Source organism: Notamacropus eugenii, chromosome 7 (genome assembly GCF_028372415.1).
Source record: "Notamacropus eugenii isolate mMacEug1 chromosome 7, mMacEug1.pri_v2, whole genome shotgun sequence".
Classification (NCBI taxonomy): Eukaryota; Metazoa; Chordata; class Mammalia; order Diprotodontia; family Macropodidae; genus Notamacropus; species Notamacropus eugenii.
In genome coordinates this window covers 139,269,330-139,292,823 of record NC_092878.1, presented here as the reverse complement: position 1 = coordinate 139,292,823, position 23,494 = coordinate 139,269,330, and the positions used below count along the sequence as shown (strand labels likewise).

The 23,494-nt window shown below is 35.1% G+C and overlaps 1 protein-coding gene across 1 annotated transcript in view; it reads left to right on the top strand.

Annotated features, from left to right (window-relative positions):
- PPP3CA (protein phosphatase 3 catalytic subunit alpha) overlaps positions 1–23,494 on the top strand; it is a 385,241-nt gene that overhangs the window by 154,866 nt on the left and 206,881 nt on the right. The window lies entirely within an intron of this gene.

The window sequence follows — 23,494 nt, the reverse complement described above, 5'->3', positions numbered from 1 at the left end:
CACTTGACAAAGATGCCTTTAACTCTATGAAGATTTGGGAAAAAATGTTAAAAAAAAATCTGAGAAACCTGAGTTGTAGACCTACTTTGCCTTGCCACTATCAGTGGGCATTACACTTTAAGGTCAATGTGTTCCCCCTGCTGATTACCTACAATATATCTTGTCTATATTTGTCTATTTTTGTAAATAGTTGCTTGAAATATTACTTCTTCCATTAGACTGTGAGTTTCTTGAGAGCAAGACCTTTTTTTTATCCCCAGCGTTTAGCAGAGTCTGGCACATAGTAGGCCCTTAAAAAAATAATGACAGACTTGACTTGACCTCCCCTTCTGCTTTGATACTGACTGATCCCCCCATACCTGGAATGCTCTTTCTCTGGACCTCTGCCTCTTAGAATGTCCAATTCCATAAAGTTTACATCAAGTCCCAACTGCTCTGTGAAGCCTTTCCTGATCCTTGCAATTATGAATGGTAATTCTCTCATCTTACCCCCATTACATTGAATCAGCTTTGTACTTTCTTATCTATATATGTGAAAGCACAAACTGTTTTATTTCTCCTTTGTATCACTAGCACTTAGCATGGTGCCTGGTACACAACTGGCAGTAAATAAATGCTTAATACATGTAACTGAGTACACTTGTAGGCCATATTTTGTGACCTATTACAGAATGGTTTTAGTAGTAGAATCTCTTTGGTTACTTTCATTGAATAGTTTAATCTTATTATTTTTTTTTCTTTTTGGATGAGATAGAAATGTAAGCCACATTCTAGGGCTACATAGATTAACAGAAGCAGGAAAAAAGTGATGATAAGGAGACAGTATTATGACAATGTTTGTTCAGGTTGCATCCCTTTTGACCCAGGCATCCTGAGAGAGCAGTGATGGCCTTTAGAAGTCGTTGCCCCTGACGCTTTGACTCAGTGCCCTCTTTCCCCAGTCCTGTGATATCTCTGGGTCCCTGAGGCCTTCTTGGTCTGCTGGGAAGTGCTCACTCCAGGTTGTCTTGATCTTCCTCCAAATATGGCAGCCACGTCTGCAACCCCATTTCTCCCTCTGTTTCTATCTGATGCTCTCAGCCTACTTTGAAGTTTGAGTGAAGCTGTTGTCAGTATTGTCAGGACTTTTGTCAGTAACCAGTCATCCTGTTCCATTGATTGACTTCCCTGCCTTCCTGATTATAATGAAACTGTTCTTAATTTTAATATTTGGTTGTTGTTATTTCAAGACCTTGAAATATTATTTTAAAAATATTTCCCAAATCCTCAAGTTTAGATTAGCTTATCTTGAATGGTGGGATGGTGTATATAGATGCATAGTGAGTTAGGCATTTGAATCAGAAACAGCTGAGTTCAAGTCCCATCTCTGATATGTATGGGATGTATGAGTGGATGATTTAAACTGTCAATGCTCTAGACAACTCTCTAGGACTTTCAGTTCAGAGCATGTGCTTGGTAGAGGTGGTTTCCTACCAGGATCTTCCTTCAACAATGAAATCGCAGGCACAGGCAAATCTTCAACCCCTAATTACTGTCCCCCAAAAGTTTTGTTTTTAAATGTTAATTGCGATGATTGTTCGAAACCCTATAGTTGCTATGTCTTTGCCATTTGGAATTGTATTGCATTTTAATTTTCATTAAGTTTTCCGACCACTTGCATTCCAATAATTTTCACGCAGAAACCAGACTTGCAATGTTTCTGTAACAGATTCTCTAGGGATGTACATTGAAGCAGTAATCTCATGGTGATTTAGACATGAGCTCCCTGTTTAGGTGATTAGAGAATCACTGTGTTATGAAAAAGAAGCTGCTTTGTATATTCTAGCTACCTCAAAACACAAATATTTTAAATACTTGTTCTTTAATTAGGAAAAGAGGTTTGCATTTGCTCAGCACCGTGTATTACATCAAATTGCGTTTGCTAGGCAGCTTAACCTCATTCAATCAAATGCAGTTTGAATTAGTTGAGAGGAACCACCCCCTCTGGTCTGCCACTCCCTCACTTCCACCCCAAATGCTGGCTTGGTAATTATGGGAACTCTATCCAATGCCACTCAAGGATTGCTAGTACAAATCTAACATTAGCAGTAGTAGAAACATAAAATACATAGCATGTTTAATCCCTTAGGAAACATAGAAACATTTGTACTCACACAAGCTTGTGAGATTTATAAATATATTATCTTTTGCTGAAACCATGCATATGCAATCACTACTATATGATATATGCATTCTTAAAATTAAACTTCTTCAACAAAGCCACATGCATTGCTTTGTTTTGTTTATGTTGATTGATTCTGCTGTTTAATTAGAAAAAAAGACCCAAAGCAAAGATGACGATAATGTGCTGTTTGCCATATGCCAAGGTGATGTTATTGACTTATTCACAATAGAACATGCTATTGGACATATCTTTTCAATATTAATATGTTACTCTTGCAATCAGCATGCCCTCCATAGGTCATAACAATAAATTCTGAGAGATAACAGTCCTTGTATAATTGCAAGATCTTTTTTCTTAACTATTTCACAGAGACTTTATGATTTGAGCTGCTTGACTCAATTGGCAATGGATCCCCATTGCAGGTCAATAAACTTTGCAGAAGAGAAAAGTTGGTCGTAGCATCATTAATCTAGATATAGGAGGGATTCTCAAGGTGTTTAATCCAACTCATTCATTTTACTTATGAAGAAAGTAAGGCCCAAGGAGGTTAAGTACTCACCCAAGGTCATAGAGGTTGTAGCACAGGTGGAATTCGAAACCAGGTCTTACGATTTCAGAGCAACTACTCCTTCCATTGTAATATACCTTCTTGTTGCTATGATAAGAAACTTGATCCCTTCCTCTGGTCAGTTCTTATAAGTCCAGGAGCATGTTTAGATGGCATAGTGTCTTGTTTCCCAAACAGTGAAATGGGATGCAGATAAATAGGTGAATCAAAATACCAACCATTAGATTGCATAAATGTGCTCAAATTTTTTTAATGAGGATAAAAGTTATTTTTCCTATTTCTATCACTGCATTTAACCATGTATTTCTAAAAGACAATCATGGGTGTTAGATGAAGTCATTTGGTTGTTTTTAATTCCTATCTTTAATAAAAAGAAATCAAGGATGAGAATGTATATGCTTAAGGCTCTCATTACTTATTTTTCTGAAAAATGCAATGAAATTATTAGCTATTATGTTAATGAATAATAATTTATGTAACAATTGAGGTTTATAAAGCACCTACTATATAAGATAAATATGGCAAATATTTTTAGTCTCGTCTCATAGACGTGAGAAATGAGGTCTTAAGAGGTAAGATTAGAGTGAGGGTCCGAATCTAGCTATTCACTTCAAATCCAGTGCTCATTTTCAAACTAAAATGATTACCGTGGGAATCATATTACCATGAGTCATTCAGACTAACATATATTCGTGTATACCGTATCATTAATGTTGTTAACAATAATTGTACAGCTAGTAATAGCAATACTTGTACATATGTAAGTACTAATTCATGTTCTGTAAATTGTTAAAATATTTTTTCAATGATGTGACATTACATTGCAGGCATTGGCTTGAATAATTAAGTTTTAACTGAATAGCTTTGAAAAGGGAAGTGACAGAAACTGGGGAAAGCGAATGTCTGAACTGTGTTTTGGAATCCAGCAGTGGCATGTCATCCATAAGACATCATCACATTGATAGAATTATTATTTTTAACATCAGCCAGAAATACTTTTACTAATGTGTATGAGAGAGCTTTCATAGTCTTAATCCTGGGCTAAGTAATTGATCTTATTCTATTCTCTTACAAATAGTCTATCTTTGATGTAAATAGTTTTTTGATGAAACACATCCCATTAGTGTAATGACTAATTCCTTCCTGGATACTGGCTAATAATAAGCAATGATCCACTGATAAGTAGACTTTTTTTTTAAAAAAAATTACATTTCCATACATAATGCTGTATAATTTAAAAGGCGTGAGGTGTATCCTTCCTCTAAAACACATGCATGTATGCACACATACATATATACATGCATTTACATACACAAACATGGTGGTGTTTCTCTATAACACAGCTCTTAGGGATAGAAAAAAAATAAAGAACGCCTTTCTACTTCTAGTCTTCTCCACTCTCCCACTCTTCAGAAATAGTATTATTGCACTATTTTTTATAGTGGCTTAGATAATCCAAGCATCTGCGTTACAATGATGTGGTGCTTGGTGAATACACAGTTTGAGACAGTGGGGGCTTGACCTTGGTGGCTGCAACCAAATTAACTCTCAAGTCTTGGTGTTTTTGGCCATGTACCTACATACCATGACAGTGAATCACATTTGGTGTGACCTAGAGATTTGACTAGTTATAATTATATTTCCTAATACATTTTGGATAGGGCTTTTTTTTGTATTTTTTTAAATATATGAAAACATGTACAAGTATCTTTTATCATTCCATATCATAGCTTTGTGGTTTCTTCCAGCTCTAAATCTACTATTCTCTGTGTGGAGTCTTTAGGAAATCATATTAAATATATATATATAAGTTATTGATCATAGATGCAGATAATGTTTATGACTCACTACTCCTAGAGTATATAGGATAGAGCAGGTCCTCCTGATATAGGTCAGGAGGACCTGAGTTCAAATCTCATCTCAGACACTTGACACTTATTAGCTGTGTGACCTTGGGCAAGTCACTTAACCCCAATTGTTTCATCCTGGGTCATCTCCAGTCATCCTGATGAATATCTGGTCACTGGATTCATATGACTTTGGAGGAGAAGTGAGGCTGGTGACCAGCACAGTCCTCCCTCACTCAAAACAAAGTCAAGTGCAAGTCTTGTCATTATTTCTCTGATGGCATGGTCTTCTTTGGCAACGAAGGCCGAACACACACACAGAGCTGAAAGGGACCTCAGAAGTCATGCAATGCAATCATATTTTGATGAATAAAAATTAATATAATAAAAAATAAAAATAATCTCCCCTCAATTCAGCTGAATGTGCCCTAGGTGATAGAGTTCCATGTTATGATTCTACTCTTCTAAAAAGAGATTGAGCCCATGAACATGACTTCATTGTTGTTGAGCTCTAACCCTCCAATACAATCTAATAATGACATAAAAGTTATATTTTCTGCATATGGAAAAGAAAGCACCTATTACGTAGAGGGGAAGAATAAAGCATATATGTGTATATAGAGTGGTTGGATGAGTAGATGATTTAATGGATGAATGAATAGATGGGACCATTTTATCAGCTGAAGACATAAGCAAAATCACATTGATTCATTCATTTACCACTTGCTTTGATTATATTTATATATATATGTATTTACATGACATCTAATAGATATTATGTATATGAAGCTATGGAGATACAAATATTAACAAGACATGAGTGGTTCATGTCTTCAGGAAGCTTGCAATGATGTCTGATACATAAGAAAATATGCAGATACCCATCAACAATGGCAGAATGTGTATGTGCCTAAAGAAAAGTACAAATATATATTGCGGGAATTCAAAATTTCAAATATCTACCCAGGTGCTAAATTTCCCTAAAATTCATTTAAAGTTACAGAAGAGTCCAATTTGAAAAATTTGTTAGTCATTTTGTTTCAAATTAGCTAACCTAAGTATAGTTCAGCCTTAAGTTGTGTGTTTTTACTCTCAATAAGTATCGTGAATCAATTGGATTTAGGCTCTGTGGATAAATTGCATATCTATACTTCCTTTTCTGTTCTGTAGATATAGTTTCATAGCATAATCTGAGTCTTTTAATAGACCTATGACGTGGTCATGTGTTTAAAGGGACATAATTACCTTTATAAGCTATCCCATAACTCATTTAATTGTATTCTGTGGAGTCATCTCATAAATCATTAAAACTAAATAACTAGGGTCAAAGTAAATAAACATAATGTAATTGGTGATATGGCATTTTGGTTTAATGTTATTATTATATAATAGTTTTAAGGAACCATATTCTGATATTACATAGTCATTAAGATATATACATAAATACACACGTGTGTCTCCGCAGATATACATATTATTTACATATATGTATGTATGCATATATTTGCCTTGCTTAATAAATTTCTTTCTCATAAAAAATAAGAGATACAACAAAAGACAGACAGTTTGACAGACTTGTTTAAAAACAAATCATTTTTAAAGCATCATGAAGACAAAAATTATTGAATAAATTTTCAATTTTAAAAGCAATGCCAACTAGAACTGTCAATTCAGGGATAGAGTGAACTCTCAAAGTAAGGATATTGCACAAGCAATGCAGATCGGCACCTTCTTTGTAATTTACAGTTCTTAGCAAGTAAGTTAGATGCTGAAATTCCAAGTTATGTTCAGCAAATTGCCTAGGATCTCACATTCATTATGTACAGGAGGTAAGACTTGAATGTCAGTCTTTCTGACTTTTACACCAGCTCCCCATTCACCACAATGTAGCCATTTAGAAAAAGAAATACATGTTCCAACTATATACCACAGTAGGCTTTCCTCTCCTTTATCTGGTACTCTCCACCCTTTGCCACTGATGTACAAAGAACAGGGGTAATTGAAGTAATAACTTAAAAGAAACAAGAAGAAACATATCAGGAGAATGTATACTGTATGTGTTAGATTAACTTTCTCATCTGCCTTTTTGAATGTCATTCCCTACCAAGAAATAGAAAGTGTATGACTCAAGCTACCGCAAAATTCTTTTAAATGTCCTTTCCCAGTCACATTTACAAGGTTGGAAAGGGTCAAGATTGCAGATTTGGGACCACTTTGAATTGACGTGAGAGAGAACAGTGTGGGGCACCTGTTTTGTATCATTAAAATAGTATCAGGAAGAGTCTAGTACTCTAGAGAGTACAAATATGGAGCATCTTCTGTAACCTCCCTCATTGTCTTGTGCATGTAGTCACTAAGGTAGTTGAATGTGGCTTACTGTCATGGTATATTAGTACCTGATGAAGAGCTAGAAACTTATGTTGTCTGGAGCCACTAGGATCAAGTTTCTCTGGTTCCAGATGAGCAGATTATATATCAACTGACACAGATTCTAGTATGTCCTGAACATGGATTAAAATGGCATACTACTGCAGGATGAAGGAAAAGCTGTGTTTTAAAATATTCCTCATATCAATTAAAGCAAAATTATAATTCTTTGATCTAGAGTGAGAAGGAACCTCCAAAACCACCTAGTTCAATCATCTTCTTTTACAGATGAATAGACTGAGACCAAGGGAGATTAATTGACTTTTTCAAAGTTATACAAGCTGTAACTCTTCAGCAGCAGGATTTTAATCCAAGTCCTCTGAATACAGACCCATTACTCATTCTTCCCTATGACTTCATTTAATTCAAATGTAGTGTGTTGCTCATACAATATCTTTTAAAATGAAATGAAATATTTTGCCATTGCATAACATTTTTCCCCAAACCACTTCTCTAATTTTCATATTTCAGATAACATCCATCTACAGATTTGGTTTTCAAATGATGATTCATTATTCAAAAAAGTTTGGATAGGTAATTTTTCCTTTAATAAAGTTATATCACGTAGGCCCTGGAGATATAGGCATAATACTGTTAGTGACATACCTTGGTTTGGTTTCTATTTTTAAAATTTCTGTTTTAGCTTGCCTTGAAATTAGAAAGTGTAACCATTTCTGATTTATTAGTAAAAGGAAATTCAAATATGTGATATAAATGCCTCAGGATATATACTCCTAAGGCATTGCTGCTGTCATGTATAACTTTTAGTATGTTATCATGAGCTCAGTGAACATATGAATTTTCCAGTCATCTTATGTTTGAGAAGAGTTTCAATAAATTGTTACATTTTACTTAGAATTATTCACCTTTAATTTAAATATTCTATATAATCTTGCTCTATTTCCATCCATCCATTGATTTCTCTATCCATCCATCCATTTATCTCTATCTACTGACCTAACTAGCTAACTATACATGTTTATATATAACTCTATACATGCTGACCTATATATATATATATGTCTATATATATATACAGATATACATCTATACATCTATATATGTATCAAAAAGAATTTTTTCCTCAAAGTAACATCTTTTTGATCAAAACCAAGCAAAAGATGGTTTGAACTTAGCTGTGACTCATTCTTCTCTGATGTGATGTTAAAAGCAAAATGTGAAAAGAAGCCAGACCATGTGTCAAAAAAGCAAAAAGACCTTAAACTGACTACTAAAAATGTATTTACTTAAAAAGTATTTTGCGATGTGCAAGTATGCTGCCTGCATAGATTGTTTATAAAAGGTAAATTTAGGTGTGATTTAAGGGAAAAGCTTCCAAAGTGGGTAGGATGCTTTGAGAGGTCATAGTTTTCCATTATTAAAAATTTTCTAAAGGGCCAGAATGATCATTTCATGGTTACATGCTTATAGGTATTTCCTTTGGGTAGAGGTTAGACTAGATGACTGTTGAACTTTTTTCAACTTTACAGTTTTGTGATTCTTGATGAATTATACAAAAATGGGAATATGATCTGCAGGGAGACATGTTTTCAGTGAATAAGTTAATTTTCTTCTACTGTCTGCAAAGAACTATTGTTTAGTCAAAGAAAAAGCAATTTTGTTTTGTGAATTATAGTCAATATGTGAAGTAATGCAATGAGAATGAAATTTTTTCACCTTTATGGTATCTTCATGGAATCTGCCTAAAAAATTTGGAGGGAATTAAAGAGGCAGATACAGAGATCAATTTGAAAAATAAACCCTCTATATTCTATATTTATTTATATCTTTTTTTGTTATAAATACACATACCCATAGACATATACACTAGCTCAAAAAAAGAGAGCAAAAAATGTTTGATCATCTGTTTCAAATGTACTTCTCTCTGTTTTGGTAATTAGAATGAAAACAATTACATGCAGTAATGTAGAAGGTGCTAAATATTATAACTAATATTTAACTTGATGAACAGTTACCATTTAGGGCCTGAATGTAACATCTACTTGTCTACTTAATCTCAGTTTGTTAAGAGAAACAGCATGGCACAGTAGATAGCAGACTGAACTTTGTTTAAAGAAGACTTAGGTACAAATAGTGTGATGGATTGTAATGCTGTGACCTTGGGTTAGTTACTTAAATTATCTGATCCACAGTTCCCTTATTTGTAAAACTTGAGCTTGTACTAATTGGTCTATCTAAGTTCTTTTCAAATTTTAAATCTTTCCTAAAGCAACATTTGATGTGGGGAGATCTTGGCTAATAAATATCTGAGGTCAAATTTGAACTCAGGTCCTCTTAACTTCGGGGCTGGTGCTCTATCCACTTCACCACCTACCTGCCTTGATCCTCTTTAAAATGGGTATTTCCACACTTTGTTTCTCAGTTTAAACATGAAACTACAAAGACAACGGTCTGTATTGAAATATGAGAAGTAATTCCATTAACTGACTTCTCCAAAGACTTAACTGTGGAAGATTTTAGTAATATGTATTGAATATTCATATCATGTGAAATGCTGACTGTAGTTCAGATTGCTTTAGTTTGAAGAAAATAGTTTCTAGGATTAAAGGTTTATTATTCACATTACAATAACTAGTTTCATTTTCATTTTGAAATAAATGATGAGTGATATTTACTTTTAGACTAGTCTATCGAAATAAAGATGAAGGTATTTGGGAGCATTTGCTTAACTTAATGATATGGTGGTGTTATCTCAAATCTATTGAAATAATTAAGCACTTATGAGTGAGGCACTGAATGTACTGAGTTTTAGAAATACAATGACAGAAAAATACAACAATTTCTTTCCTCAAGGTGTTTGTAATCTCTTGGTAGATATAATCTTTGTACTGGCAAGTGAATGCAAGGCAACAAGAAGAGTGGGAGGGCAGGAATAGTCAGTGGGATAAGACCAGCATACCTTGGGAGAGGAGTCCCCTGCACTGAGACTTGTGGATTCCCGAGATCTCAATTAGCTGTTTTGGGGGTTTCAAAGGGGTCCATAGGCATTGTGAAAATTCTTGGGGAATATGTTTGGTTCTACCAAGAAGGTCTGCCAAAGTCAGAGTCCTTGTAATTTCAGCTTTTGAATGAAGTGAACTTGAACATCTGAGATCTTCTAAGAAATTATTTGAAATGAGCTTTCTCAATGCAACTATAGTCTAGATTTTCTTCCTTTCTTTCATTATATATTCAGAAAGATTGGTGTCCTTGTTCATTTGTGGACTGTTCAATTTACAGACAAAAATTCCAGAGAGTCTAGAGATGCATGATTATGCCCTTGGAGTTACAGGATATCAAATATCAAGCTTTAACAGTAAATTTGAGTTCCCAAGTGGAACCTTACAAATTTGTCCATTTCTTATGTATTCAGCATTTGCAAAGCTGTGAAAATAATTGAGCTGTCCAATTGGGTTTCAAGAGTCCCTGCTCAAATTCTCAATCAGGGTAGCAGCAGTGATTTTATGTATCTGAGGGAGAATGAGTCAGGTTTGAATGTCAGTGAAAACAGGAAAAAGACCAACAGTGGTGTAGAATTGGTTCATTGGTTGGTTTGGTCTGTAGCCAAATAATCCAAGGATTTAAAAGTTAAAAGTACTGCATTTCTTCATTGTCACTTTCCCCTCCAACATTCATCAGTTTTCTCCTGCTCTTCCCCAGAAATGGTTTATTATAATGGTTCTTGACCTAAATGGCCACTCAAAAGTTCTTATTGTTTATATTCATTTGTTATCTGGAGGTTGGAAGGACTGTGTGCTTTCCATTGTTACAAATTATTTTTCTCCTGACTTTGTTTTTGCTAAATGAGTCGTTCCCATAAAGGAATTTAAACTGTGGGTAATTGTTTTTCTGCATTCTCAAAGTTAGTAAAAATAAAACAGAAAACACAAAAGTTGACCATGCAGTGAAAGGTTGTTAAAACTTGGCTTTGGGTGGGGTGTGAGGTGGAGAGGGAGTGAGAGTCCGGGAGCAGAAAGAAGCCTTAGATGAGACCAGTCAGTCAATAAGGAGAGTGTACTTGGCTTTTTACGTTTCCATCTATAAATCAGTGAGTTATTCAAAGCAGGGAATATATTTGAAGGATTTTTTTTTTGTAAGATGGTTATTTGTGACTGAAGAATAAATAGTAGATTATAAAAACCAAAGATAGCAACTTATTACTCTAGGCAGGACTTAATATGGAGTAGATTCTCTTAATATGGAAATAGTTCTTTCAAGAATTCTTTTCACTTTATTCTGCAGACTTGAAGTTTAAAATAATATAAAAGTTATTGAACATATCCCTCTCTAGATCCTTTTCCTCTACTATTTCATCCCCTCTCCTCTCTTCTTCACAGTTGGGGAATTGGTGATCAGGGTTGGCCACAGTGGGAGTAGAAGGGGGAGAGCATTATTATCATCCATCAGTTGTGTTGTCTCATTAAAGCCTTCCTTGATGTGCAGGTCCATTTTTACAGTATATTGATCCTTACATGTACATATGTTTCACTACATTCTAGACAATTATAAGCTTATCCAAGTGATTTCGAGATAGCATTGTTAAGTATTCTGAGTAATAAGTGACTCTTATTTGAAACTTACATTGTTCACTGAAATAACTAACTTGCTTCTTCTAGTTCTATGGTTATTTTGTGACTAGTATTTGTGCACTTAGTTACAACAATAGAATCATAGACTCCACGGGAACTTGGGATAATTTAGTCCTGATTCATTTTATGAATAAAATGAGATAGAAAAAAAAAAAAAAAGCTAAGTGACTTTCCTAAGGCCATATAGCTATATCTGTGATAAGGAAAAGATTTGGTTCTATTTATGATAAATTGTACCTTTAATTTATTGAGTATGTTTTCATGTATTTTAAAAAAAGAATTAAAACATGTTGCCATTTCTATATGATATTTCTGTTTAGTCTGAGAATCAAGTAATTTCATGCTTCCATTTTCAGTTTTTTTCCTTTACATTCCACATTTTAAAATTGTTACTAAAATTGTGCATTTGTGTATTTTATAGTTCTTGGTGAAATTTATAATGCATTGAAAATATGGAAGATGTGTTTGAGGATATTTAAGGTGTATTTTCAATTGATGTTGTGTATACCTTGATTTTACATAATTGTTTATATATTCTTTTCCCCACTGAAATCCAAACTTGCCAAGGGTAGGGATTTTATTTTATTTTAATTTTTTAAAGTGCCTGGCAGTTAGTATGTTGATTTGAATAAATGTAATTCAAAATTTTCTTGTGTTTGAGAAATGGAATTGGAAAAATTTACCACTATAAATTAACGAGAATTTATTTTTTATATACTTGGGGCTTGGTGGAATTTAAGGTGCCTTGGAACAAAATTAGGCATTTTTTGGGGGGGAATGGAATATAAATATAATTTCAAGTTTGTCATATGACAAATTTCATTAGCTTTGTTAAGTGAATTTTTTTAAAGGGTACTTAAGTCAAAATATCCCAAAGGGTGACCTTTCTTAGTTTAAAAGGAATTTAGACTTTTTCCTTAAGAGTTTTAGAAAAACATTAGCTTCTCTTAGAAGCAGTTATCAGGATTTCCTCTTTCTACATTTTTCTTGTTCCATTGATTGGATCAAAATATCTACATCCTAAAAAATATTACAACCTTAAAAAGAAATTATTTAAATTCCTTTGATATTCCATTTACTTTCTAAGTAGCTAGGTAAGAGAGAATGAATAGGAGTCTAACAGTAGAGATATTTGTTTTTGTCACTATGAAGGAAAGTAGGATTTGGGGGGGAAATTAGTGATGGGTAGTTGCTCACTGGTGACTTTTCATCTTTTCATGTCACTTTGTTCAATTATGGCTATTTACTTGAGGGGTCAGCAGTCACTTTAATCAAGCACATATATCATTCACTAGGTTCAGAGGAAAAAGTCAGCACCCTGAACTTCAGAGAAAATAGTGAGAAATAAAAATCAACAAACAGAGCTTCCAACTGTCTGACCATAAGGAATACATAGAGAGTTACCAGAGAAAGAAGAACCAACATCTGGGTTTTCAAAGGCAGAGGCTCCCAGAGTCTCATCTGGCTTACAAACCTTCTTCCAAAATATTTATATGCTTTTCAGAGCTAGAGGGCATCACAACCTTTGAGAATCCGTACCTCATTAGAAATTAACAAAAGGTATGGGCTTTCCAAAAACAACAGAAAAATTTCCCCTAATCAAGCTTCCCTTAATGGGCAGGTGCCTTAATGGGTGGGGAAGATCTTTAACTCTTATTAACATTATACCGTTCTGCAATTTATTGGCATAGAGAATTGCCTAAGACCTAGAAAGATTCATTGACACCTGCCCTTGTCGGTGGCTTAATGGATTGTGAGCTTGATGTGGACTCTGGAAGACTGACATTCAAAGTCAGCCTCCAATACTTACTGGCTATGTGACCCTAGGCAAGTCACTTAACTACTGCCAACCTTAGTTTCCTTGTCTCTAAAAGCTGTAATAGCACCTATCTCCTCTGCTTGTGATGAAATATAAGTAAAGTGCTTTGCAAACCTTAAAGTGGTATATAAATACTACCTATTGCTTTTTTTTTTTTTTTATAATTTGTTATTCAGCCAGTTTTTGTCGTTTGCCCTTTGTTCTTAAAGAGGACCATGACATCAGGGAGGTGATGCCATGACATGCAAATGAATTGGACTTAAATGAGGGAGGGCTGTGCAAAATCACCAGCTTCACTTTCTCCTCTGGAGCCCTCTGGGTCCAATGGTGAAATATAGACCAGGACAACCGGAGAAAGCCCTAGATGCAGTGGGAGACCTTGGTCGTTTTAAAGACCTTATTCAGGCAGTAGGCATGAGGACAGTACTTGAACACAGGGCTTCTCGACTCCAAGGCTAGATCTCTATCCTCTCTGGGTTGCTTTGTCAACCACATTCCTGTGTTAAGTAAGCAGTGCTTCTTTTGTTTTTGTTACTATAGAATATCTTTTCAATTCTTGTTAAATTTTGATAGGGTTGATCTTGAAGTGTCATCACCATATTGAACATAAATTCCTGTAAGAAAATTGAATTTGGCCGAGTAGATCTCTGATGAATGATCCTGAACTTTTCTCTTCCCTTGGTCATGGTTTCTTTCTACATGATACTTGATCAGCATAATTCAGCACATTTCATTTGTCCATTGACATATTATCATTAAAGCTAATGGACAAATCAGCATCTCTTTAGAGGCTATACTCATATGGTGATCTGGTGAGCCAGTTTAGTCACTTACATCAATAAACCACATAGGAAGGAATCCCTGGGTCACTGTGACATGGTCATGGAGTGATTGAAGATTGTCATGTCAAAGATGTGCACACTAAATTACATTATTGTGAGCAGCATATTTTAAAGAAAATGACCAATTTGGACTCCACTGAGAACTCTTAAGTGCTTTATAAAATTCAATGCTGTTGAGTCAGATTTCTCAATAGCAAAAAATTGTGCTCTTGAATATTAATCTTCCATTAAAAAAATTCACAGTTATAATTAGTTCTAGCCACACTTGTTTATACTCCAAAGTCAACTTGCCTCATAGCATAGTATTTTCTTTGAAAGGATACCAATAATGACGTTTGATATTGTTCCTAGTTTAAGGGAATTGATAATATTTTCTTTTAATCCTTTCTTTTGGCCTTTTTTATAAAAAGATGTTGCTCCATGTTTTCATTCCCACCAATTTCAATAAAAAAATGACAAACCAAAAAGACAATAATTTTATTAATGAAATCCATCATAATTAGGTCATTAGCATAATAATCGCAATGATTCCTTACATTTATAGAGCACCTCATATATGTCAGGCATTGACCTAGGCATTTTACAAATATTATCTCATTTTATCCTCATGACAACCCTGGAAGATAGATGATATTATTATTCCCATTTTGTAGATGTGAAAATTAAGGCAGAGGTTAAATGACTTGCCCAAGGTCACATAGCTAGTACCTATCTGAGGCCACATTTGAGATAAGGTTTTCTTGACTCCAGGTTCAGCAATATATCTACTTTGCCACTTAACTGCCTTTGTCAATATGTGGAACATTAGAAACTGATAGTATTTTATTAGTGGAAATTACATTAAACAAGAGACATTGTTATCTGCTTTACCTATTGATCATGAGACATCTGACCTGGGGTCAAAACCTTCCATATATGTTTTCTCTTCTATTAGAATGGGAGAATAGAAAGCAAAACTAGTCTTACTTTTCTATTTGTATCCCCAGAACCTAACACTTCTTTGCACATAATGAGTGCTGTGTTCATTTATTCACTCACCAGAATCTAGAATTCAGCTCACCACAAAGTCTTTAAACCAAGCCTCTTTAGCATACCTCTCTGGGACTGGACACTTACCAATGGCAGTGGCTTCCATCACAACGAATGGAAGGATTATTAATATCCAGGCAAGTTGGGCAAAAGAAACACTATCCTTATACTCCAACAAACCTTGAAATGGTATGAACTCTGCAGTACTGAGGTGGAACATAAAAGTCTAACGTGAATGATTTAGGGATTGATTCAGGAGGCGGAGACATTGTGATCATTCCTCCCTCTTGGTCATTATCACAAAGGTTCACTTCCTTCCTTGTGACTGCCTGCAAGCAGATATCTGCCCACAATGGTGCAAAAATGATGTTAAAAATAAAAAGCCCAGTCAGACCCTTCTTTCTCTTGGCTGCTTGAGTGTGGTGGAGCAGTGAGTAGCCAACAGACATGATATCTTGGGGCATTCTGACTTCTGGGCTTATCTATGGCAGCCTTGAATTTGGTTGGAATATTTCTCTGGCTAAAGCAGTGTATGGGCTTTGGAGACAGCAGCAGCGGAGCTTGATCTGCCAAGCGGGTCTGTTCTGAGAAACTTTTCAGAGAAGTTGAAGGGGAACTTTCTGCTTTTGCTCCCTGGAAAACATCACATAGTCCTGTGAGAATGGAAATCTTCAGAGTAATTAGGTCTCAGCAGTGAGGGAGTTCATTTGGAGCAAAGGGGCATGACCAGGGTATGTTTGGTTGTTTGTGTATGTGCGCTTGTGACTTTGTTTATTATTTCGTGGGAGACAACTAATTGGGTCCCCTTTGGTTTTGTAGGGAGTTTTAATCATCCTAATGCCTTTGGGGAAGGGTCATAATAAAACCTAAATACTGTTTAGGGTTTGGGCTCTAGGAATATTTTCTAATACTCCAACTATGACAGTTCAGCGAATTAGGGTTGGATTTTTTCTTGAATAAATATTGTTTTATTCACACACACACAGACACATACACACACAAACACATCATGGATAGATGGATAAATTAATCAATAAATAAATGTTGGGTAGAAATCTAAATACACTGATCCATCTTTTACTCTTTCCATTTCCCACCTGTTCCTTGCATCTTTCATTTTGAAAAGAATGTGAGAACCAAAGAACACCTCCCCCAAAGCAAACCCCACCACCTTTCAAAACCTTTATTTATAATGCTTCTTTTTAAAAATGCTGATGAGATTCTATGCTTTTGCCATGCTCTCAGTTACCAAGATGCTCTTTCTAGTATCTTTAAGTAAATAGGAATCTGACTGCTTTTTAAGAAGCTTTGATGTTTACATCCTCTAGACACATGAAGAAATGCTATACTATTGTTGAGTATGGGCTTTGTTAGTGGACAACAGCACAGAAAATAATTTTAATACTTATGGAAATTATGAATTTTAGTCATACTCATCTTCTGACTCAAAACAGAGTCAAATGAATGTAATTAACTCCTATGAGAATTGTGACCCTATTGCTTCTTGTGGGTATGACAAACTATAATGACCAAAGGAGGAAAATATATAATATATATACATACATGTATATATATCACATATTATATATAATAATATTTATTTGACTTCTGAGGGAATGAGTTATACTGTTTTATGCTGCTAGGTAGAGCACTAAACTTGAAATCAGGAAGACTTGAGTTCAAATCTCATCTCAAACACTGTTTGAATGTGACTCTGCGCAAATCATTTCTTTCTCAGTCTCAGTTTCCTCATCTGTAAAATGGAAGAATCAATAGAATCTACCTCATAGGGTTGTGAGGATGAGACAAAATAACATGTACAAAGTGCATTGCAAATGTTAAAATGTTATGTAAATGCTAGCTGTTCTTATGGTTATTTTACCTATGTGACTTTGCTGGATAACAGAAGCAAAAACTTTTTCTTTTTCTTTTAGCTATTTTTATAGAATTTGCTAGAATGTATTATAGACTTCCCTGTGTTGCTGAACAAAGTGGCCATAATTTAATCTTTTCTCGACTATTGAAGGCTCTCATAATTAATTAGTTATTGGGCAATATGGTGATGTCCTTGGGGCTGTTGTGATTTGTAGAGATCTATATTGACCGGGCGCTATCACCACATTGACAACACACACAAACACACAAACACTCTTGAAGTTAACATGTGGCACTTTCCTTTTTTGGTTCATTTCTTAGAACCTTTTGGACTTTTCACATTAGCAATGGTCTATTAAATCATGATTTCCATTTGAGTTGAGTGGAGTATTAAACAAATAATTCATTTTAAGGAGAGGCACAAAAGTTCTACATTACTAACACATTTGTCCAGAACTGTATGTATTCTCTTTCAGTATGTTCCTTGATGTTTGAAGAGATGGCTCATCATAAAAGCCTTTTTAACTTTCTATTACTTGGACAGAGAAATGGCATAATACTGAGTTTTGAGCTGAAGACACATGGCTGTTTCAGAACCTAACCCCACCATAGTTTGATGGAGTATAGAACCTGTGTATCCTGTGTGGAATGTCTTGGGCACATTTTTTATGAGTGTAGAGACAGCTGTATGTCATAAAGACCACTGTTTTTTGTTTTTTTTGTTTTTTTTGTTTTTTTCTATGAGAGAAAATCAGTTATTTGTGGTGCATTGTCACTAGCTAGGTATTTGGAAACTAAGAAAAGGAAAGATGGAAAATAGGTCTTTCTCTTACTAAGTACTCTCCAGACTGTTGTGAGAAAGAGCTCTACTCATGTTTCAGACATTGCAAATTTAAAATCAATAAAATAATTCGTTAAGGATGTTCCTTTCTACTGAAATGTAGGACTTAACTGCATTTATGTTCCCAAGGACTACAAAAAGAGTGTTCTTTTAAAAGTGAACATTTTAATTGATTGATTGACTCTGCAGTCTAAATACTGGTAGAGGGCTTTATGGCTTTCTGTGATTTCAAGAGTTGTACTCTTTTATATCTTGCCGGCTCTATATTTTGTCTTTTCCATTTTTGCATGCCCTACAGGACCTAGTACGGCATCATAGAAACACAATGATGAAGAGTAGGTATTCAGTAAATAGCCATGGTTCAGTGGAAAGGGCACTAAACTAAAAGAAGGAGACATGAATTGTAGCCTTGGTTCTGCCACTAAAAGGCCATATGACAAGCCAAGTCTCTTAAGCTCTTTGAGGCCTTATTTGTACCATAATAGGATCATATTACATGATCACTCATGTCCCACCTAGTGCTAATACCCATTATGGCACACATAATTTGTATATTATCAGCCCGTTGGAGCAGCTTTCTAAAATTATAGAATCTTGGAGCCAGAAAGGACATTTTTTCTTATTTTCCACAATTTAGTTGCCCCCCCCCCCAACTTGGTAATGAATTTCTCTTTAATGACAGTGATTGTAGCCCAACCCATATACCTCTTGCCCATCTTACCTCATAAATCTGCACAGGGAGCCCAGTTGATGTAGTTATGATATGGATAATAATAATTGCAACAATAGTTAACTTTTTGTAGCAGTAAGATTTGTAAAGCACCTTATATAAATTATCTCTCATAACTTCACCAGAGTTCTAATCAATTTCCCCATTCCCTTTGAATTTGCTTAAATAATTTGGAGCAACAAAAATGGGTAACTATTGGTGGAAATGTGAAAATGAGATTTGGATGTTATCTCTGGTTATCAATTATCCATCCATCTTCTGTTAGCTTTCCATTGCTGTGGGCATGTGAGAGTTGATTTTGTATAAAATGTCATATATTTGGAACTGCATGTATATGTGTATATGTAAGTATGTTTAGGTCTATGTGTGTGTTATTTGTTGAGGGATAGATACATAATGAACCTTTTAATTTTATATCAGCATGTCTCATTCAATAAATTAACATGAAAATGAGCTCATACTAAGAGCAAAGAAGGTCAAGGAAGTTAATTTCATTATGAAATTTCTTGAAATTATCTTGAAATATTTAAACTTTGAAAGGAACAGCTACAGCTCCCCATTGATGAAGCCATAGAAATATCTCAGTATTTGCATACCAGAGAATTTCAACTTGAAGGCCTGGGTACAGAACCCACTATGTGCCCATTGGTGGCTTTCTCCTGATTCGTAGGAATGCATGCATGATTCATCTAACCCAGGACCAGGAAGACCCAATTACCAGCCTGCTCGGTAATCAGAGGGGCTATGCTTTTCATTGAAGTCAGCAAGGCAAACATTGCTGCAGCATGGGGACCCAGAGGACTCCATGTTTCATTGCAACCTGCTTCTGGCCTCCTTCAGAGAATAGAGGGCACAGGACAAGCCCAGGAGGGAATTAAAGGCAAATGAAGGGATTTCCCTGGGGCTTAGCTCTCCCGGAGCAGGACTCTGAGGCAAGCAAATGTTTCAATCTTTACCTCATTGTGACACAAGGGGCTAGTATTCTCCATTGATCTTTCAACCCATAAGTATTTATTAAATCCCTGGTCTACCTGGCACTGTGTTAAAAACAAGGAGGGAAGATTTTTTTTTTAAGGAAATTTTAAAACTAAAGAGTGTTTTGATGTCTCAGGAAATCAGGTAGTGACCATATATTGCCCCTAACACAGGGAGATAATCGAAGTATTCATATATTTAATTTTATTTTCTCAGTGATCATTCTAAGAGGACACATTTTATTAGTGAGGAAAAGCAAATAGTGTAGGGGTTAACCACAGGGGACAGTGCCAGATGGAGGCTGTGTGGGCTTTGGAAGAAGTCTGGTGTTGACTGATGAGCCTGAAAGTAAAAACTTGGGTGTGGGAATCCTATGTGCTGACATGCACTAGGGACTATGGTATAACAAAATGAATATTACATTGTGAAGTGAGGTGTATGTGTGTGTGTGTGTGTGTGTGTGTGTGTTGTGTGTGTGTGTGTGTGTGTGTGTGTGTTCCTTGCACCTCCACACTTCTGACAATGTAGAGATCTGTGAGAATTTTATGTTGGTTAAAGGAAGTAAATAAGAGAAAAGAGCACAGGAAAAGGGCTTGAGGAGGGACTTGAGGATGTACTTAGTTTGATTTGAGTAGTGTAGAGTTAAATTGCAAGTTTGCAACTCCCTGGGCACTTTCTATGGCTAAGGCATAATTACTATGTTCAGAGGGACATGCTCATTAGGGAAATAAATTAAACTTGCCTGAAAATGTCTATCCTTGTTTATTTCTCTGTTTGAATCCCTTCCCAAGATGTTGCTCTCCAGAGAGAGGGCTTCCCAGGATCCATTTTACAAGAGAAAATTCTTTAAAAGTACTTTTCAGCTTTTTTGGGGGGATGAGGAATAGTGGGTGTTATTGAATTCAGCAGAGTGACCAGAGGTTGGTGCATTTCCCTAAGTGAGGACTTCCACACTCTCTAGGGCAATGAAAATCTATTAGTAAGTGAGAACCTTAGACAGTGTTTGAGACAAAATAGCCTTATCTGGAAAAATTAGAATAGTTTAGTTTCAGTCTACGTCTTTTATAAAGGGATAAGTTGATACTGTTAATATTATGATGTCACATTATCCTGAGAGAAAATGAAATTATTTCATGTTTTGGCATATATATATATATATTAAATGCAGTGTACCTGTACTTAGATTTATATATACACAACATGGAGGTGGATTGAAAGAAGTATACTTAGAAAAGGTTTATAGGTTTATAACAAATAATTGATCATTTATAAATTTCTTTGCAAATCACTTTAAAGCACTATACACACGCGCGCGCACACACACACACACGCACACACACACATACGCTTTAACTTTTCAGTGATTTTTCAGCCTTGTCTAACTCTTCCTGACCCCATTTGGGGTTATCTTGGCAAAGGTACTAAAGTACTTTGCCATTGCCTTTTCCAGTTTATTTGACAGATAGGGAAACTGAGGCAAACACAATTAAGTGACTTACCAGGGTTGCGCAGGTAGTCTGAGGCCAGATTTGAACTCATGTCTTCCTGACTCCAGGGCTGGTGCTCAATGCATTACACTATCTAGTTGCTTATATAAATGCTAGCTATTATTATGAAAACAAACTTTATGTAAATATATAATTTGAATTAAAATTATTTCAAATTCAGATAAAAGAGAGCTATTATTGTGCTGTGATCAGTCCCTCATTTTCTCTAATTAACCATTAATCACCTGCAGCTGGAACAATAATTCTTTTAATTACCTGATGACTGATCTTTAAAAACACCAACCCTGTTTATAGGTTATTTTGGGTTTAGAGCCAAAGTACTATGTATGGTATTATGTAAACCAAGAAGAAAAAAAAAGCTTCTTTCAGCTGATGCAGGATAAGACTTTACTACTACTTTTGTGAGGGCATGTATAGGTGTAGTAAACATTGTATTATATGGGATTTGTATGGAAAATGCCTTAAGAAAGCCAAATGCAGTGTTGAGTTTGTAAATGAGGTGGTCACTCAGGACTGCAGGCTTTGCCTAATACAATTGTGAACTTTTATTTTTTTCTGAATTTGATTGAGGGTTCATCTGCTTTGTTTTCTCATTTGTTTTTTTTTTCCCTAAATAATTGTAGAGCATGTATATTTTTGGATTCATATAACACTAAAAGTATTGAAATAGGAAAGAGTAATGTATCTGACTTTTGCTTATAGATCTCATGTTTAAAAAAATAGCCTTGTTAGAACTTGTATCCAACAAAACAATGGTTGTTACATACAGTTTTGCCTGTGCCTATGTCCCACTGGAAAATTCAACATTGTGATATTCATGAACACTTGTGAAATGCAATTATATTGTCAGATGTTAGGCAGTAATTAATTCTTAGGGAAGTTTGACAGACTTAGTTTAAGTAAACAAATCTTTGGTTTTGAAAAAAGAAATAAAAGTGGACCCTAATGAATTTCCTCAGTTTCATAACTGAACTGGATCATTAGCTATCTTTTTCTTGTGTAAGATGATCAGTATTTGTCTGCATGTATCCATGAAAGGTGTATATGCATTGGATAAATAGGTTTTTCTGATTTCATAGTGATTCACAAAATTCCCAATTTCCCAAGGAAATTCCCAGTTGCTTAAAATTTGGAATGATTTTACTGCAGAAAATTTTACTCTAAGATTTTACTATAGAAAAATCTTTAAAGTGGGATTGTGTTTCTAGACGGATCCATGAGTCAATAAGGACTTTCTTTCCTTCTTCCACTTCTTTTCCTTTCAATAAACAAATACATTTATTAAGTACTTTCTATGGATGTGCTAAGAAGTGTGATTGAAAAAATAGACACACAGAAACACCTATGCAAATGTGCATGCTTGAGCCCATTTGTTAAGGAATGTACCTGAAATATCATAATTATCCTAATTAAGCATATTTTTAAATTTTATTAAGGCAATAAGATTTGTTTTCCCCTCAGGATTCTAGGAATCAGCCTGCTAGGCAGGTAGGCTGCTCCTCTCCCCATTGCCCCATCTGCTGGGCAGTGGTGAGAGGGCTTGGAGATGGGACTTCAAACCACTGATGTAAGATCTGCTCCCCTGACCTAGGGCAGGTGATCCTAGCATGAAGAGCTGGGGGAAGTAATATGGAGTGAAGAGGAGACTCTGACTTAGGACAATTAAAGGAGAGGATAGGCATGGTATGGAAGACAAAGAGATTGTGAGATCAGGGAAGATTTTCTTTCCTTTTTGTCTATTCCTACTTTTAAATACTAGATAAAAGAAAGCGAGTTGAGGCATGAATGGAAGAAAAGAGAATTGGGGGAAAAAGAAAAGGATGAGGGAGAAATAAGCAGCATCAGTGTAACTTTTTCAATGAAGGAGAATCAAGATAGAGGTCAGATTTTCAAATAGGACCCACAGATAAATAAGGCATCATGTTTTACAGATAGTTGAATTTAATATAAATATTTGTAGAAATCAAAGGAAAATCTGCTATGCATAAAATAGACATTCATATAATGTCTGAGACCTAATAATAAATAAAAAGCTACATGCTATGATGGCATTAGTTCTTAATCTGATGTCTGTGATCTTTAATAAATAGATAGATGGATAGATAGATAATTATATCTTAATTTTTTACAATGATCTTATTTAATTCATTTAAAAACATTATTGTGAAAAGGGTTCCATAGGACTCCATGACATGAGAAGCTTGAGAAACATCGTACTATAGTAAATTGTGTGTTTACACGTTCTGATATAATTAAATTGGCAAGGCCATTTTCCTCTTG